This window comes from Schistocerca gregaria, chromosome 5 (assembly GCF_023897955.1).
Source record: "Schistocerca gregaria isolate iqSchGreg1 chromosome 5, iqSchGreg1.2, whole genome shotgun sequence".
Taxonomy (NCBI): domain Eukaryota; kingdom Metazoa; phylum Arthropoda; class Insecta; order Orthoptera; family Acrididae; genus Schistocerca; species Schistocerca gregaria.
The window spans coordinates 197,335,736-197,348,489 of NC_064924.1; positions in this window are offsets into that span (position 1 = coordinate 197,335,736).

Genomic DNA, 12,754 nt, shown 5'->3' on the forward strand with positions numbered 1-12,754 from the left:
ACAGCACTTGATGTGTTTGTGGACCCTAATCCATTTTCCAATGATGAGTAATGACTTCGTTCATCTACATCATTTGTCTGCTTACTTTGGCATTTTCCATTATATTCTGAAAGTATGTGGTTTCATTTTGTGTTTTGAAAAGTAGTTCGTTTCTACGAATGATTTCCATTTGTGTTAGGTTCATAAATGCTCAGTGTTCTGTCATTACTGTTGCATAGAAAATTCCGGAGTCATTGCCATAATCTTTATTATGCAGCATAATAAATTAAATAAATAATTTATCAAATGAAGATCATTTAAATCATAAAGTTTTCCTCCTCGCCATCTGTTCTTTTATCTTATCTGCTGATTTGAAATAAAATACCTTAAACGATTTTCTGTATTTGTAAGCTGTAGACACACACAGTGAAGTACTTTATATTCCTGGTTTGAGCTTTCGCTTAATGACTTTGTTTATGCTTACCCAAATCTCTATGATGGTTTTGTTTTTTTCTAGTATTTTGTAACAGGTACGACCCAGCATTTGGATTGTGAGCAATGATGTATGGACCTTCATAAAGAGGCACCCACTTAGGTTTACGTCGCTTCAATGCACAAGATTTTGGATGAGTACTAAAAGCTCTTGCATGCCTATTGTAAATTCCTGAGTTCGTTTTATAGTTTTGTAAAATTCGTCTTTTCTAATTCTGGCGTTATTTGCTATGGTAATTAATACATCTCATATCCTGTTGTCATAGTATTCCAGTTGTCCAGCAATCTTCAGAAGGGGATCACACCATTCGTTACTTTCCTTTACATTTAACATAATTTCTATAGGTGTATAATTAGAGTCATATATTGGCAAATTATTGTAAACGCCCTCGAAAAGAGATAAATAGTTCACACACTCGAAATGATTCCCTGAAATGTACATTCTCATAAAACGGTTTAATTCCCTGAACACCCTTTCACACGGATTGGATTGAGGGCTAAATCTTGAGATAAGAATAATTTTGATGTCATTATATTTCAAAAACTTCCTCCATTTATAGCTTGTCTAATGAGATGCATTGTCCAAAAGGTTGGCGACAGGTTTGCCAACACTAGGTATATAGTGTCCACTTAGCCGTTTAATTATTTGTTGGCTGTCACGCATTATGTGGCATATAGTTTCACATATTTTGAGAAAAGATCATACAGGACGAGTACATACTTGACTCCGCCTCTGCTTCTAAGATATGGCCCACTTATGTTAGTCACTACAATTGCCTTAGGTTTATTGGGAATAATTGAATGCAATTCCACTGTACAACCTAGACTCTCATGCATCGCCTTTTGACAAATAGTACATGTTGTGATAAGTTTGTGAATTTTCATCCACATGTTCGTGCAATAACAGTGTTTCCCTTCTGCAGTAGTTTTGTATATTATGACATGGTACCATACCCACAAAACTTTTATGTCGACTGACTCTGGCTGCAGAAGCTATGCAGTTATAGTAAGTGTTCAGTTTCTGCATACATTTCTTTGTGCCATAATGTCCCCAAATAAAACGTGTATGCCAGATTAGATTTACTTGTGATTCTTGTGGAATACAGATGCATTATTGATTACTGTCTGAACGTCGACGGTAAAATAAGATGCCCTGATATAGTTTATAATGTTTTCCAATAGGATGGTCAGGATTGGTTGCTGTGGTCGGTTTTACTTTGCTCCATCTATTGTCAACCCTCTGCAGTGTTGACATACTCCTACATAAGTCTAGACAATATTGATGGTAGTGTTTGTCCTGAGGCGATAATCGTTCATGTGTTCCATATCATCTACATCATGAGATAGTCCCTGAGGTTGACGAGACAACGCATCTACAATTATGTTATTTTTACCTTTAATGTATACTGTTTCGAATGAGTAGTTCTGCAAATTAATTGCCCATCACAATGATCGTGGATGTATGAGTTTGCATGTCACTGAAAAGCTTAACACTTGTTGGTTAGTGTATACCTTCACACGTCTTCCGAAAATATAATAGATGTCTTAAAATACCAACATTCCCAATGTTTTCAACTCTGTGGCTGAATAAGTACGTTCTCACTCATTTAGAATTCGATTAGCAAAACCAATAACTTTAGCCTCTTGGTTGTCCTCAGTTTCTATTACCTGAAAAAGACTGATTTAAGACTGTGCGTGATGTATGACTTGCAATACACACATCTTCATTAAGATCAGGATGACAAAATATTTGAGTTTACCAATGCTTCCTTTATTCTGTTAAAATATCATGTACATTGTTCCATTCAAATCCAAACATGATTCTTCTTTAAAAGAGCCAGAAAGTGTATGGCATGAAGCGCCTACAAATGGCACTAAACCCAGGAAAAATTTGAATTGTTTTCTGATATGTAGTTAAGGAAAATTCTTAATTGCATCTAATTTACTTGGATTTGGTCTACTGTCTTCAGAACTGATTATGTGTGCCAACTACTTATACTCATTTTGAACTAACTTTGACTTCTGTAAATTTGCTGGAACAGCTTCTTGTGCGAATTTACATCTGTTTTCGAAAACATAAACGTCTGTGTGGCTATAAGGATGTCATCAACGTACAACGTTACCTTTTCCAGTAATTCTGTGCTAGATCTGAGTCTACAGCTGTAATGAAAACACCTGAACTTACAATGAGTCCAAATGGTAATACTCAAAATTTGTAACTGTGGCCACCAAAAATAAAAGCAGTATACTTCCTTGACTCTTTGCTCAGTGTTACTTGCCAAAACGGATTTTATAAATCCATGATTGATAAGTATTGTAACCCTAAAAATTTCTGCAATTGTCCTTCGAGATTTGCCAGTTTTGTGTGAACTGGCATGATGATTTTGTTGATCGCATGTGCATCCAAAACTAAGCATATATTTCCGTTTGGTTTGATTAAAGTTAATAATGGACTGCAGTACAGAAATATTGATGGTACTATGGTATTCCACTTAAGGATTTGCATTACTTCTTCACACACCGCAGGCTGCTTCGACAGACGAATCTTATATGTTTTATAGCAAAAGATTTCGTGAGGATTAACTTCGACTTTATATATATATATCACACATGGTTTATTTGTAAATAGGTATATGTAGCTGAACAACAGTTGGTTTAGAGTTTCTTCTTGTTGCTTGTTTATAGCTGTAGTTTTATTTATTTTATCACTAATTAGGTATTGTTGGTCCTCCATCTCATGATCAAATACAGGTTCATTGCTAGTAGCGTCATGTTGTTCACATAATAACTGGATCTTGTAGTATCTCGAACAGTGTTTATTGTGGTCCAGTGCCTGCTCACCCAGATTAATATCATTCTGAGTGCCACTGCTCTTCATAAAACATTTACCTTGTGAGAAGTCAATTATACTGTGCTTCTCTCTTAATAAATCTGGACCAATCGGGTAATTTATGAACAGGTTTTCTACAACAAGAAACAGGTATCCTATTGTGCCATTTCCTATTTCCATAGTTACAAGTATTTGGTTACTACGAAATAAATCTTGGGTGAACAGCCTGGCATCAGTGTGCATAGGACACAATATTTCGGCAATCGACCATGTTGCCATCGCCAGGTGCGCTGATGTACCGACCGGCGGTGGGCCGGCGCCAGGTATATATAGGACAATCCCCCTCCTGGTCCTCCCTCAGGCACTTTCTATGAGTCAGTGTGGTCCACGCCCCATGTGTGGTCCAGGTACAGCGTCCGTTCTCTCGCTGTCTAGGCGCTGCGTACTAGGTTTTCTCGTTCAGGAGGGTCTACCAACACCGCTCTCGTTATTCTTCCCTCCTCCCCCGAAGTCGTTACACTCTGGGAAATATCCTTTTTCTTCTTAATCCGGGTGCCCGCAGGTTCCCACGCCTTGCTAAGGATGTAGCCGCTGTCATGATATAGTTGTGGCACCCTTACTCTGATCTCTATGGCTTCTTTGATGACACAGTCCCAGTATTTGGAAGTCTGTGTCAGGACTTTGGTTTGGTGATAATCCATGCTCCGGAGTTCCGTCAGGCAGTGCTCAGCGATTGCCGACTTACTGGGCTGTTGCAGTCTAGTGTTCTCGGCATCGGTCCTCAATGGTACGAATGGTTTGGCCAATGTATACACTACCGCTTTGGTACCGCATTAGCAAGGTATCTGATAAACCCCTGATTTACGTAGACCAAGGTTCTCCTTGACACTACCAATAAGGCTCTTAGTTTTGCTTGGAGGATGTAAAATGGTTTTCGCTTGGTGTTTACGTGAAATGCGTCCAATTTTTCCGGATAAGGCCCCACAAAACGGAATAATTGCCAAGGCCGCCCCCTCCTGAGGTTCATCCTCAGTTTCAGCCTGTGCTGCAGGTGTGGGATATAGAGCCTTCCGGATTTGCCCTTCCTTGTAACCGTTCGTCTGAAACACGGTCTTCAGATGGTCCAATTCTTGTTGGAGACTATCCCTGTCAGAGATGGTGTGAGCTCTGTGTACAAGAGTTTTGAGTGCACCATTCTTTTGCGCCAGGTGGTGACAGCTATCCGCATGCAGGTACAAATCGGTGAGCATCTTCTCCCTATACACGCTGTGGCCCAAAGTGCCATCAGCTCGTCTTCTAATCAAAACATCTAGGCAAGGGAGCATCCCATCCGTTTCGATCTCCATGGTGAACTTAATATTCTCATGTCTGGAGTTGAGATGTGTGAGGATGTCTGCCAGTTTATCTCTTCCATGTGGCCAGATAACAAAGGCATCATCCACATATCTAAAGAAACTGATGGGTTTTAGATGTGCTGATTCAAAAGCTTCCTCCTCGAAATGTTCCATGTACATATTTGCGACAACAGGTGAGAGTGGACTCACCATGGCTACTCCTTCCGTCTGCTCGTAGTATTCAGCGTCAAATAAGAAGTAAGTTGATGTCAGAACACTTCTAAAAAGGTTGGTCGTCTCTTTGTCAAATTTCTGTTGGATGAGTTCCAAGGGTTCTTGTAACGGAACTTTAGTGAATAGAGATACCATGCCGAAGCTCACCAGCATGTCAGATACCTTAAGCACAAGATTGTTGATGCGTCCCAGAAATCCACGGAGTTACAGATATGGTGTGTACATCTCCCAACGTAAGGGCTAAGCAGTAGTTTGAGGTGCTTGGCGAGAAGGTACGTTGGGACACCAATATTGCTGACAATGGGACGTAACAGAATCGATTCCTTGTGCACCTTCGGCAGTCCGTAAAGTCTAGGAGGAACAGCAGCCCTTGGGCGTAGCTTCTTGGTAATCTCGTCAGCCGGACGCCTTGAGAAGCGCCAGAGTCTTCCTCTCGACCCTCTTGGTAGGATCATTGTCAATCTTGCGGTTTGCGCTGTCACCACGTAGGCCCCGCATCTTCTCAGCATAATCCTGTCGGGATAGGGAGCTAAGAGAAGATCCAGACATAGTAATATTACCTGCAGACAAGGGCAACACAACAGTGATCCTATCCTGACTCAAGTAAACTCTTTGGGGCACATGATCAGTGGGCGTTGTGTACAGACTGACACTCATCTTACAAGCGCAGTTCAAAATTATCCGATACTACAAACAACTAAGCGGGTACAGTCGCTCATTTGCCTCTGTAATTATTATAGACGGTTCGAGAAAGAGTTGTTGAAAATAGTTGGACCCTTAAATAAGCTAATGAAGAAGAGGACGAAATTCCAATGGTCACATGAAAGCCAGGAAGCATTTGAAAAATGGAAAGAAATATTAGTTTCAAATCCAGTACCGGGTTTTTCGGATTTCGAGGAAGAGTTCATCCACTTGTGTGATGCTTCAAATGAGGCAGTCGGCTGTGTTTAGCGACACCTGGCAGAAGGTCAAGAACTTCCAGTAGCTTACGCGTCAAGGCAGTTGAACAAGGCACAGCATAAGTGCTCAACAACAGAGAAAGAGATGTTTCACTAAAACCAAAACAAAGTTCGTACCTTGGTGCATAATTATTATGGTCTCAGTTGTTTACTAACACCTGGACATCGGTACCATTGCCAAAAATCGAGGAAAATGGTCGGTGATCGTAAGAACATATCTATTTCCTGCAGGTGGTTTGTTAAATGGCCCGAGGACATCCAATACCAACATATAAAATGGACTGGATGCCTCTGGTAACTCTTGAAACGGCACTTTATGATGCCTAATGTCAGCTCTGCACACATGGCACACAGTTCTTAGCATTCTGCTCCACATCACACTTCCTGTTCCTCCACCAAAACTACTCTGTTACACGTCTGTCTGTCGCACTACGCTCACCATGACCTGACGACATGTGGTCGTGAGCTTGCTGCAAAACATCCTTCCAAAAACCCTCTGGACCCACCACACGTGGTCCACACCTCATTGTTCTACACATTAAACCCTCCTGCATATCGAAATGTAGCTGTGACTTAATGCCTGGCGCTCCTTATCTCTCGACTGTGCCTGCTTCCACTCTTCAATGCTCTTCTCTGGTGTACTTAAAGTTGCTACCCCACGACTTAACAAATCTGCATTTGCGTGTGATCTCCTTGGCTTATGGATTACCTCATACTCAAAAGCATGATTTGTCACGACCTAAAACTTCCTACCACACAGATAACACCAAAATATGTAATACCATATAAGACCGCCAACATCTCTTTCTCTGTTGCTGAGCAGTTATGCTCTGTCTTCTTCAACTGCTTTGAAGCGTAAGCTACCAGAAGTTCTTGACTTTCTGCCAGGTGTCGCTAAACACAAGCGACTGCCTCATTTGAAGCATCGCGCAAATGGATGAACTCTTCCTCGAAATTCGAAAAAAACAGTACTGGATCTGAAACTAATATTTCTTTCCATTTTCCAAATGCTTCCTGGCTTTCCTTAGACAATTGGAATTTCGTCCCCTTCTTCATTAGCTTATTTAAGGGTCCAACTATTTTCACAAACTCTTTCACGTAGCGTCTATAATAATTACAGAGGTAAATGGGCGACTGTACCTGCTTAGTTGTTTGTGGTATCGGATAATTTTGAACTGAACTTGTAAGATGAGTGTCAGTTTCTACACAACGCTCACTGATCACGTGCCCCAGGTAGTTTACTTGAGTTTGCACGAAATGGCACTTGTCCAAACTTAACGCCAAACCTGCAGATCGTAATCTACTAAAGACATCCTCCAAACGTCTCACATGCCCTGATAGATCCTTTGAATAGACAATTACGTCATCGAGGTAGACTAAACAAGTTTTTGGCTTTAAGTATCTCAGTACCCCATTAATAACCGCTGCTAAGTTGCCGGTGTGTTCTTAAGTCCAAATGGCAAGCGTTTGCAAATGAAAAAGTCCCGTTGCGATGGTAAACGCTCTTTTCGGGCTATCTTCAGGCGACGCCTCCAATTGATGGTATCCTGTCCTGAGGTCCATAGTTGTAAAGAACTGACACTGACACAGATTATCCAAAGTTTCCGTGATATTTGAAATTGGATAAGCATCCAAAATGGTTTGTGCGTTTAGATATCTGTAGTCATAGCAAAATCTGTATTTCCGAGTCCTGGTTTAAATATCTGTAGTCATAGTAAAATCTGTATTTCCGAGTCCCGTCCGCTGACTTTTTTGGCATGATGGTAATGTTTGCGCGCCAGGGACGTTCCAGAGTGTCTATTATTGCACCCTATGACAGAGTCACCTCCACTCCGCCAAAGTTATCCACACTAACTGAAATCATCTGCTCCCTGTTAATGTCACTCACGTACATTAAATTCCTGCGAATAAAACGATGCGAACTATCCAACTCTGCATGGCTTAAGAGCAATTCAAGCACATATAATGTTTTCCCACGGCAAATCAGTATCCACTGACAAAAATGTTCAAATGTGTGTGAATTCCTAAGGGACCAAACTGCTTAGGTTATCGGTCCCTAGACCTACACATTACTTAAACTAACTTATGCTAAGAACAACACTCACACCAATGTCCGAGGGAGGACTCAAACCACCGGCGGCAGGGAGTAGCCACTAAAACTGAAAATCCTATGCCTGCTGGTATTTCATGCTGCTGATCGATCTTTACTGACAACTTACGCAGTTTAGTTGGTCTTAACTCCATGACAGGTGAACCTTGCACTATTGCCTCATTTGCGGCTGTTTCCCCCTAGCTGAGAAAAGCACCACTGAGTTGCACTGTGTGTTGCAAAAGATCAATCTCCAGCTGATGTTTGTACAGAAAGACTAGCTCGAGAATCACTGAATAACCTTCGCTAATGCATGGGAACACCTCTATGCGTTCACTGAACATAGTTATCACAATTAACCAATGATTACACTTTATTATCGCCACTCCCACGTAACCTATACCGTAGTGGCCCCAGTCTCCTCTTTCCCAAGAGGTCCAGACTGATAACAAACACATTCGCACCTGAGTCCAATAGAAATCTCTGTTTCTTGCCATCCACCAAGCTACATTCCGTCTGTGCACTAACGTGTGCCGTCTTACAGTCGATCAGAACTGCCTTATGACGATTGAAGCAATCCCATTTGCTTTTAACGGCTGCTTTCCCTTCCAGTGCTTTCTGCTCTTACTACCTGCAGACGAAAATGCCCAGTGGCCAACTACACCATATGTATAGCACTCTGGTTGCTTACAGCGCTTCCTTGCATGCCCCTTCCGACCACATCTCTAACACTTGGCCTCAGAAGCGAACATGCGATGGTCCACACTCTGCTTTGTGACCATATCCACCTCCTCTTCAAGTGTTGCGATCCTAAGAGTTGACTCTAAGTACTCCGAGTTCTCCATCTGTACCCCCCATGACATTTCAGAAAGGATACCACGCAAAAAAAGCATCCACCGCTCTATTTTCTGCCTCTTGCTTCAGTACTCTGTTAGCTTCTGTTTTCTGGATCTGTACACATGTGTTTGCTTTTACGAATTATACCCAAGAACGCTTCCACAGACTCGTTGTGCTTCATAGATAACGTACTAAATTTCTCCCGAAATCCCGCGGCCCACTCCTGGAACGTAAGTGTTTTGTTCAATGTCTTGTGGTAGACAACATATGTTTTCCGGTCCCAGGCCAAACGCATATTAGCAACATACAGGGTTACTTCATCTGACCACCCATGTGCTTCCCCAGCGTACCTAATATTCTTGACGAAAATTGTCACGTCCTCTGTTGCCTTGCCCGAGAAGGGATTGATCAGTGCGACCGTTGCCGGATCATATGGCACAGAAGGCAGTCTCAATACAGATTTACTTTTCCGAGACTCTGATTGTGACTGATCATGACTCTCTCCATGAGCCTCTAACATACGATTAAGTTCGAAATTTCTCTCCTTCATGCTCTCAGACTGCTCTGTTAACACTTTCACTTGCCGAGTTAAAGCAGCAATTGCATCTGTAGTGGAGCACACATGTTCACCGTTCTGTATACTCTAATTCCACTCTAATGCAACATATTTTTTTTCAAACGAGACGAAATGCAAATTTCCATTCAACTCTACACAAAAAAATTCAACACAAATTAATCATCGCTCATCTACACTCAGCACAACTACGAGACAAATGACAAGTGCGCCTACATACAGAACAAAGAGCTGCTACAGCTCTGGTACACTGCAACTCGTGTCCAGACAAATTGCAAAATGGACATCTCGATGGCACCAAATTACCACGTACACCATTACCTCTAAACATAGACAAGTCGACGGGCCCTGTGAGTTCACAAAAGTAAATCTAAACTCTTGTACCCTAGCTCACACAAATAACTCTATCGACGAGAGCTAACATAAAAGTAATACAAATAAAACTTAGACTCATCGCACCACATTGTGCTGAGTAGATGCTGATGTCAAGTGCCACTGCCTCACTCACTACTCTCCAAAACCAACACTCTCATCAAAATGTAGTGCTGAACATGAACAGACACTTTCCGATGCACTTTATTGTGTTGGAAAGCGAAATGACCACTTCTTGACGCCAAATTGTTACAACCCCCCGAGCTCACAGTATGGTGTGGGAGAGAGGGATGACTCACGCCATAGCGTGCAGAGGAACACAGACAAGTGTGTCGTTGACTTTTGTTACATCGAAGATACACGATAGGCAGTCTGCTGAACTCTGCGATGGTGACATGCACTGTGCTTACATTATCGCCAACACAAATGCTGGTATCTGCAGTATCAGTGCCAGTTGCCCAGGCTTGAGGACGTAGCAATCCTGCTCATGCCACGGCTAAGTGACCACTGCGTGTGTTAACTGTGCCCATGGCCCGGGACATGACTGACTGCTCCCTCAAGTGCGACTCGTGGACCCCAAGAAGAGCGCCGAAGGGAAACAGCCAACCTCCGTTGTTGTAGTAAGCCACAGCAGCTCTGGCCAACCACCCAGGGCAACTCATTTAGTGCCTCCAGACAGCTCTCAACCCATAAGGTGCACCCCTAACCTTGTGGATGGCAGCTTGGAGTCTGCTGGACGTTGCCACTCAGAGTGCAGAGGCTAGCAGCCTCCTCACTCTCCATGCCGATGTGACATGCCATCACAGATGTTGGCGGTAGCTACAATGGGCTGGTTGCTCTCAGATATCCATCACCAAAAGGTCGTAATGGTTGTACTGCAACTTAAACAATCGTCATTTTCTCCTGTTATAGACATGAAACAAATTGCGACACAACTGCCCATGTGAGCCTCCAGGCTCGCTAATTTACATGTCCTTTATCTACACCTCTGACAAATTTCCTCTGGAAGGGACGAGTTGAGTGCTCTTCGATAATTACAACACCAGCTTTCCTCAGGCTGCTTCGGCTCTTACACACTGGCCACTAGGCGCTGTTATAATTGCAATGTATGGGTTCTTCACAGCACGTCAGTGCCGTGTGCTGCCCTGATTTCTTCACATTTGTATACAGTCCCCACCAGGCTATGCCTTCTAGCCTGTGACCAGTGTCATAAACCTGCTTCGCATACTCGTTTGCAAAATATCAACTTCGCCTGCACCTGCCATGCAGTGTACCAATCGGTCCCTTACCTACTGCCTTCCGGCTATATCTGCACGAGATTTATAAGAATTCCTCAAACCCATGTCTGTACTTATTCGAGGTGCAGCAGCTTCATAGCTTCGAATACTGCAGACACTGTAATACCATATGTATCTGCTGACACTGGGCAAGCGACTTTAAAGTAAAATGTCTTCCCTGTATGAGAACATACGTAATGGATGTGTAAGTACATAAACCATGGACCTTGCCGTTGATGGGGAGGCTTGCATGCCTCAGTGATACAGATAGCCATACCGTAGGTACAACCACAATGGAGGGGTATCTGTTGAGAGGCCAGACAAACATGTGGTTCCTGAAGAGGAGCAGCAGCCTTTTCAGTAGTTGCAGGGGCAACAGTCTGGATGATTGACTGATATGGCCTTGTAACGATAACCAAAACGGCCTTGCTGTTGTGGTACTGCGAACGGCTGAAAACAAGGGGAAACTACAGCCGTAATTTTTCCCGAGGGCATGCAGCTTTACTGTATGATTAAATGATGATGGCGTCCTCTTGGGTAAAATATTCCGGAGGTAAAATAGTCCTCCATTCGGATCTCCGGGCAGGGAGTACTCAAGAGGACGTCGTTATCAGGAGAAAGAAAACTGCCATTCTACAGATCGGAGCGTGGAATGTCAGATCCCTTAGTCAGGCAGGTAGGTTAGAAAATTTAAAAAGGGAAATGGATAGGTTACAGTTAGAAATAGTGGGAATTAGTGAAGTTCGGTGGCAGGAGGAACAAGACTTCTGGTCAGGTGAATACAGGGGTATAAATACAAAATCAAATGGGGGTAATGCGAGAGTAGGTTTAATAATAGGAGGAAAATAGGAGTGTGGGTAAGCTACTACAAACAGCATAGTGAATGCATTATTGTGGCCAAGATAGACATGAAGCTGATGCCTACTACGGTAGTACAAGTTTATATGCCAACTAACTCTGCAGACGACGCAGAAATTGAACAAATGTATAATGAGATAAAAGAAATTATTCAGGTAGTGAAGGGAGACAAAAATTTAATAGTCATGGGTGACTGGAATTCGGTAGTAGGAAAAGGGAGAGAAGGAAACGCAGTAGGTGAATATGGACTGGGGCAAAGAAATGAAAGAGGAAGCCGCCTGGTAGACTTTTGCACAGAGCACAACTTAATAATAGCTAACACTTGGCTCAAGAATCATAAAAGAAGGCTGTATACATGGAAGAAGCCTGGAGATACTGACAGGTTTCAGATAGATTAAATAATGGTAAGACAGAGATTTAGGAACCAGGTTTTAAATCGTAAGACATTTCCAGCGGGAGATGTGGACTCTGACCACAATCTTTTGGTTATGACCTGTAGATTAAAACTAAAGAAACTGCAAAAAGGTGGGAATTTAAGGAGATGGGACCTGGATAAACTAAAAGAACCAGACGTTGTACAAAGTTTCAGAGGGAGCACATAAGGGAGCAACTGACAGGAATGGGGGGAAAGAAATACGGTGGAAGAAGAATGGGTAGCTCTGAGGGATGAAGTAGTGAAGGCAGCAGAGGATCAAGTAGGTAAAAAGACGAGGGCTAGTAGAAATCCTTGGGTAACAGAAGAAATATTGAATTTAATTGATGAAAGGAGAAAATATAAAAATGCAGTAAATGAAGCAGGCAAAAAGGAATACAAACGTCTCAAAAATGAGATTGACAGGAAGTGCAAAATGGCTAAGCAGGGATGGCTAGAGGACAAATGCAAGGATGTAGAGTCTTATCTCACTAGGGGTAAGATAGA